The sequence below is a fragment of the Callithrix jacchus genome, chromosome 14 (genome assembly GCF_049354715.1).
Source record: "Callithrix jacchus isolate 240 chromosome 14, calJac240_pri, whole genome shotgun sequence".
NCBI lineage: Eukaryota > Metazoa > Chordata > Mammalia > Primates > Cebidae > Callithrix > Callithrix jacchus.
This window is the reverse complement of record NC_133515.1, coordinates 10,263,514-10,271,268: the sequence shown is the minus strand read 5'-3', so window position 1 is coordinate 10,271,268 and position 7,755 is coordinate 10,263,514. Positions and strand designations below refer to the sequence as shown.

Sequence of the window (7,755 nt, the reverse complement as noted above, 5' to 3'; positions counted from 1 at the left end):
TTGAGAAATATACCCTGCTACTGTTGAATGGCATGTATCAATTCGATTCTATTGATTGATGATGTTTTTCAGTTTCCCTGTATTCTTACTGATTTTCTGTCAAGTAATTCTATCCATTTCTGAGTGAGTATTAAATTTCCTGACTATTATCATGGATTTGTCTGTTTTTGCTTTATATATTTTGAAGCTCTGTTGTTTGGTGTATTCATGTTTAGGATTGCAATATCTTTTTGATGGATTGAGCTGCCCACCAGTGTTCTGGTGGTGTAGATGTGGCTACATGGCCCAGGAATTTACTACTGCTATTGGTGGCTTGGTCAACCTACCAGTGCCCTGGTTATAGAGTAAGAATGGAGGCTTCTTACTAGATCTTTGTTGGACTTCTTATTTCCTGATCCTTCGGGCAGAGTTAAGGCTTTTCTCAGAATTTATATTTGTGCCTATGTACAGTTCTGGATAGGTTTCTCCAGTGCCTAATCCAGAAGTAAATGAGAAATAAAAATAAAACCTAGGGAATTCTCCATGTTGCCACTTCTCAAGTCATATTATTTCCTAGCCAGTCTATCTTGTTCTTTCCAGCATTCAGAGTTCTTTTAGCATTGCCAATTAGATAATTTCCAGGCATCTAGTAGTATTTAGAGGAGAGAAAGTGTGATTCTATGCTGTCTTGTTCTAGATTGAGAAATCTGGATTTTTAAAAATTTCTTTTTCTTGCTTACTTTCCCTGGCTAGATCCTCCAGTTCAATGTTGTATAGAAATGTTGAAAATAGATATTATTGTGTTGCTCCTCACTTTAAGGAGAAGTAATTCATTATTTCCCCATTACACGGCTGTGAGATTTTCGTAGATGTCTTTTGTTGAGGAAATTTTTTTAAATTACTTATGTTGCTGATTGTTTTTAATCATAGAAGGATATTGGATTTTGTCAAATGCTTTTTACCTGAATTGATTGTCTTTTATTAATATGATGGCTGATATTGATTGATTTTGTGATGGTAAACCAACCTTGCATTCCAGGGATAAAACTCATTGACCATGGTGTATAATCCTATTTAGATAGTCCTGGATTTGGTTTTCTAGCATCTTATGGAGATTTTAAAAAATCTGTAATTATACCATCAGCTTCCACAGTTCTTACTGAGTTTCCACTGATTTTATGAAATTAATCCTTCTCAATTTATTATAAACTTTTTGATCAATCTCCAGAGATCTGAAATGTTTGTGTTTGCTAATTTTGACCAGATAAATGCATACATCACACTACCATTATGGAGGTCCTTCCCTGGGGCCTTTTGTTTGCAGCAATAAATAACTAATAAAATGGCCAACAAGGGATGTGTCATACGTGATTTAAATTAAGGCAAGCAATCAGTTAGGTGGACAGCAGGAAGGGCAAAAGTGTGGAGAGTAGAAGTACTGAGGAGGATCTGTGTTAGATAAGTGATTCTCAAGGCAGGGTGCTTGCACAAGCATCATCAACATCACCTGGGAACTTGTTCATAATGCAGATTCTCCAGCCCAACTCCAGACCTATGAATCAGAATCTCTACAGATGAAATGTAGCACTCTGGGTTTTAGTGACCTCTGTAGGTGTTTCAGAAGCATGTTAACATTGGAGAACCACTGGAGTAGAGGTTTTATTTTTATTTTTATTTTTGAGACTAAATCTCGCTCTTGTCCCCCAGGCTGGAGTGCAGTGGCACGATCTCGGCTCACTGCAACCTCTGCCTCCTGGGTTCAAGTGATTCTCCTGACTCAACCTCCTGAGTAGCTGGGATTACAGAAGCCTGTTCCCATGCTGGGCTAATTTTCATATTTTTAGTAGAGATGGGGTTTCACCGTGTTGTCCAGGCTGGTTTCGAACTACTGATATTAGGTGATCCTCCTACCTTAGCCTCCCAAAGTAATGGGATTACAGGCATGAGCCACTGCTCCTGGCCTAGAGTTGTTTTTTTATCAGCTATAATAGCCAGGCTTCTAATATGCCCAACTTTAAACTGATTTTCTAGTTTCTTTTTTAAGAAATGAGAGATAAAAAGTGAGTAAGTACTTTCTCTTAGTGAATGCTTTAGGGCCTTATTAGAGCTAATCAGTCATGAGAAGCTGGTCATGCTGCTGCACGTAGATGTTCCACTTTTGCCCAGAATAAGTCATCTCTGATTTTAGTCTGAATTTTATTAGTTCCAATTGTTTTAATGAACCACCCTACAGTTATTCTGCATATGGCCTAATTAGGTTATGTAGGGCCTTTGATCCTGTATGTGGTTCATGATCAGTGGTAGAGGAAGATGTGGACCTTTAGCTTTAACACGATTTAAAAGGGAATAGTTAACATTTGACTAGATCCAATTAACTAGTTAAAACTATGCAGGACTTAAAGAGTAAAAAGAAGTTTGAACTAAAAAAAGTGAAAGCAGCTCAGCTGTTAATCCAGCTGGGAGAATAGGCTCAGATAAAGCCAGCTGCAATGATCACAGATAATGCCATTTCTCCCAAGGTCATGCTCTAGCTGGAAAATGGCATAACTCCCTCTTGAGTGACAAGAAACAGCAGCTGGCACAGGACTGATCCCGCTTCCTCACACCCTCAATCAGAGTCTACAGTGAAAGCTCAGACTGTACAAATCTCCTCCTTCTCAACCTAATTAAAATAAAGAGCTTCTGCACAGCTAAAGAAACTACTGGGAATAAGCAGACAACCCACAAAATGGGAGAAAATATTCACAAACTATGCATCCAATGAAGGTCTAATATCCAAGATCTATAAGGAACTTAATGGAATGAGCAAAAAACAAGTAACTCCATTAAAAAAATGGGCAAAAGACATGAACAGATACTTCCCAAAAGAAGACATACAAGTGGCCAACAAACATATGAGAAAATGCTCAACATCGTGGATCAGAAAAATGCAAATCAAAACCACAATGGAACACCATCTCACACCAATCAGAATGGCTATTATTTAAACAAAGTCAAAAAAACCAACAGATGCTGATGAAGCTGTGGAGAAAGGAAACACTTACACACTGTCGGTGAGAATGTACATTAGCACAGCCACTGTGGAAAGCAGTTTGGAGATTTCTCAAAGAACTAAGCAAAGCTACCATTGAGCCCAGCAATCTCATTACTGGGTATATACCCTAAAGGAAACAAATTATTCTACCAAAAAGACACATGCACTCACATGTTCATTGCTGTGCTGTTCACAATAATAAAAACATGAAATAAACCTGCATGTCCATTAATGGTGGACTGGATTTAAAAATCCTATGGTACATATGCCCCATGGAATACTATACAGTCATAAATAAGTATGAAATCATGTCCTTTGCGGCAACAGAGATGCAGTCGGTGACCATAATACTAAGCAATTTAATGCAGGAACAGAAACCAAATGTCACATGTTCTCACTTGTAAGTGGGAGCTAAACATCAGGTATACATGGACATAAAGATGGTAACAATAGAAACTGGGGACTACTGGAAGAGGGAAGGAGGGGGCGAGGGTTGAAAAAACTATTGGGAACAGTGTTCAGTACCTGGGTGACTGAATCATTTGTACCCCAAACCTCAGCATCATGCGAGGTACCCATGTAACAAACTTGCACATATATCACTGAATTGAAAATAAAAGTAGGAAAAAAAAAAAACAAATCTTCTCCGTCTTACCAAATAGCAATTTTCTAGCTCCTCCAGAGTGGCCGCCCTCAATGCATTAAATTGAAAAGTACTGTTTTGCTGGACTACAGGCTGACCCCGATGGCCTTCATCTGCTTAAACTTTAGGAGAAGGAAAATAACCCCTTTGTCCTCTATTTGAAGAAGGGGGTAGTGGTGATGTTTTTTGTTAGTATGTTTGTTTTTAATATATTTATTTGACCTGATGACCAATTTTAGATCCCAGGTCACAGAAAGGAACTCAGAGGTCTCGATTCTTGGTGCAATCATTTGTGAGCTACAGAAACATATCTTCAAACAATGTCTGTCTGTGACGGATGACTCCCTTTTCTGAAGACTACATTTTCAATAATTCCTTCTTATTTCATTTCAGATAAGTCCCTACCTTCACATCCCCACATTGTTAGGTATTTTCTTGTAACGATTCCCCCCCAAAGACCAAATATTCTCAGCCATGAATCAAGGACAGTAATCTTTCATTTAATCAAATTACCATCTCTGAAATTATTAATAATACTAATATTCTCCACCTAAGGAGCTTGCATGGATATTTAAGGCAAACTGTTTTTAAGAGCTTTGTGACTTGATTAATTAGTCTGTCTGAATTATTAAGCTAGTATATTACTTCAGCAACTCAAACGTGGACTAGGCACTCATTTTCACATGTTCATCTCTTCATCCACTCAAAGATTCATCAAGAACCTGGCGAACACTATCAAGGTGAACACTGTTCTAAGTCCTCAGAACTTAAAGATGAATTAGATGCAGCCCTTGTCTTCAAGAGGCTTGCCCTGAGGTTGGACAGAGAGCCAGTGGGCACCAGTGAAATGAAGGGGTGAAAGGCTCTGTTGGTGAGATCAAGAAGTCCAAGGCTATAGTGTCAGCAGTGTATCCACAGGTCATGGAGGCTAACCTGGATGGCACAGGCCATGAAGACAGTCAGGCCATGAACAAATTGCCACATCATTCAAGAAAAGAGGTGGTACAGCCAGGATGGCTGTAGATGACTGAACTGAGGAGATACAGGATGGATTAACCAGAAGAAATGATCACTTTTCCTCTTTCAACAAGAAAGTAGACATTTAGGGGAGGATGAAGGACACTTGGTCTGGAAATACTTAAGGCAGTGAGGAAGATAGATCTCCCTTAAAGGCATACTGGAGACTGGGCAGCCTCTCCAACCCCAGCTCCTTCCCAGGGAAGTTTTTAGGGAGACTTCCTCCTGGTCTGAGGGTGGTAGAGGAGAGGGAGGCAGTGGGAGGGTGGTAGGGGATGCCAGGGCAGTACAGTACTAATCTTCTTTTCAGTGCAGGCTATGGCAGCTGGCAGCATGTTCAGTGACCATGTCCCAGGGTACTGCATGGATCCATGGGGTAGGTCTGCTCTGAGGAATCCCAGTGACTGAGGTGCTCAGCCAGGCTGTCAGCCTGAGCTCCCAGTAGTGCTTGGCTAGGTGGAGTGCTGAGTCTGCCACGGGCAAGGCCTTGGAAGCTGGAATGCTCTGCCTAAAGCCCTGATGTGGCTCTGAAACCCTGGAGTGTTCTAGCTGCCCTGCCAGGGATGTGACCTGCATCTTCCTTAGTGCCAATCCAAGCCATTCTCCTGTTTGGCAGCAATCCACAGGGCCTCATAGAAATTCAATTTGTAGTTATTAATTACCTGCTATGTGTTGAGCAGGTGTTAAGAACTCTGTGCACTGTACTGACCTAGAATGTTGGGATTCCTGCTGTCATGGTGTTTAAATGTGTGGAAATGAAGACAGACATTAGATAGGGAATTATAAGAGTAGTGGGGGGATATGAGTAAAATCCAGGTTACCAGAGGAAAACATCCAGGGAAATCAACCTTGTGTGGGTCCACAGAGCTTCTGCTGAGAATCTCTTCCTCACTAAGCTGGAGTAGAGAAGTGCAGCCCCAGCACCATGGCCCCCCTCCCCATGGTGCCATGGTGGAAGGGGGAAGAACGGCTCATTCATAAATGAGTCACTCACATACTCAGGATCCAAAATAATTTCTTTTTGTTTTTGAGACAGAGTCTTGCTCTGTCGCCCAGTCCGGAATGCAGTGGCAACCTTGCCTCCTGGCTTCAAGCAGCTTATGCCTCAGCCTCCCAAGTAGCTGGGATTACAGGTGACTGCCACCACACCTGGGTAATTTTTGTATTTTTAGTAGAGACAGATTTCACCATGTTGCCCAGGCTGTTCTTGAACTCCTGATCTCAGGTGATGCACCCGCCTCAGTCTCCCAAAGTGCTGGGATTACAGGTGTGACCCACTGTGCCTGGCCCCTTCTCGTCCTTTCTGAGAACAGTCACAGGGATGTTCAGAAATGGAATCTCTTGACTGCTCAGCTTGTGTTTCCTCACATAGGACCTCTTCAGCAGACATGGCCCTTCACTCCGCTTCGTGCAGCAGCTCCACATCACACCTCCAACTCTTCTTGGTATGGTATGGACTGTTTATTTGTAATTTGACATGAAGTTTGAAGAATAAAGATACATAAAAATTAAAGTTTCTGATATTAAAGCTCTTAAAAAAAAGCGGGAGGAATGGCGAGATGGCGCTTTGGTGTACGCTAGTTAAGGTGGGTGGGTGCACTGGGGTCTCTGCCCTCGGAGACTCCAGCTGACTGCCACACCGGAGGGACACGCGGCCAGACCTGCGACCTGCGACCTGCGACCTGCGACCTCCGCCCTCCCCCGCGGCGCCAGCCTCTGGAATCTGGCATTGCCCCCACCTCGCCAGTCGAAGTGGGAGTCCCGATTGGCGGGGCCTCGCCGCCATACCCAGGCCGAATGGCGGTTGGGAGGGAAGTCGGCAGAGCTTGGCCTCAGCATCCGCGCCCCTGTGGAAGGACGGCAGAGGGGAGCCATTTCACCAGCCTCTCTTCTTCTGGGGTCTCGGGAAACACGCGGTTTCACTAGTTCCAGGCGTCTGCAGAAAGATTTGAAACAGAAGATGATGGCCACTCCGAACCAGACTGCCTGTAATGCAGAGTCACCAGCAGCCCTGGAGGAGGCCAAGACATCTGGTGCCCCAGGGAGCCCCCAAACACCCCCTGAGCATCATGACCCTGGTGGTTCCCTGCCCCTGACACCCCGGATGGAGAGCCACTCAGAAGATGAAGATCTTGCTGGGGCTGTTGGAGGCCTGGGCTGGAACAGTAGGAGTCCCTGGACCCAGAGCTCAGGGGGCTGCTTAGCTGAGGCCGTACTGGCCCGGAAGAAACACCGTCCGCGGCCGTCGAAGCGCAGAAGGCACTGGCGGCCCTACCTGGAGCTGAGCTGGGCTGAGAAACAACAACGGGATGAGAGGCAGAGCCAGAGGGCGTCCCGGGTCCGAGAGCAGATGTTCGCCAAAGGCCAGCCCGTGGCCCCCTGCAACACCACCCAGTTCCTGATGAATGACCAAGACCCGGAAGAGCTCAACTTGGATTTGCCCCCTGGGGTCTCCCACCCAGGTTCCAGTGGGGAGAGTGAGGCCGGGGACAGTGACGGACGGGGCCAAGTGCACGGTGAGTTCCAGCAGAGGGACTTCTCTGAGGCTTACGAGCGCTTCCGCACCGAGAGCCTGCATGGTCGCAGCAAGCAGGAGCTGGTGCGAGACTACCTGGAGCTGGAGAAGCGGTTGTCGCAGGCCAAGGAGGAGAGCAGGAGGCTGCAGCAGCTGCAGGCATGCACAGGCCAGCAGTCCTGCCGCCAGGTGGAGGAGCTGGCCGCCGAGGTCGAGAGGCTCCGGACCGAGAACCAGAGGCTTCGGCAGGAGAACCAGATGTGGAACCGAGAAAGCTGCCGCTGTGACGAGGAGCCGGGTACCTAGGGGTGCCCCGGAGCCTGGTGGACACAAGGAGAAGGTCTTATTTCATGCACACTCAGGTCAGCTGGGTCTCAAGGAGGCAGGTGGCAGATGAAAACCACCCTCAACATCCTGTGCCCCCTGAGAACGGCTAAGTCGATTCAGACTCCCACCTCACCATTTTCACAGTTGGTTCTTCCGTGTCAACCTGTTTTTTACAGAGAAATTAAATGGTCTTGGTGGGACCACAAAAAAGTTTTATTTTCGTTTTGTTTTGTTTTGTTT

The 7,755-nt window shown here is 45.1% G+C and overlaps 1 pseudogene across 1 annotated transcript; it reads left to right on the top strand.

Annotated features, from left to right (window-relative positions):
• Nucleotides 1–6,401: 6,401 nt before the first annotated feature.
• On the top strand, nt 6,402–7,725 carry LOC100411699 (protein HEXIM2 pseudogene; annotated as a pseudogene). Its single transcript, XR_013526049.1, has one exon. The product of XR_013526049.1 is annotated as a protein HEXIM2 pseudogene (transcript).
• The last annotated feature ends 30 nt before the right edge of the window (nt 7,726–7,755 follow it).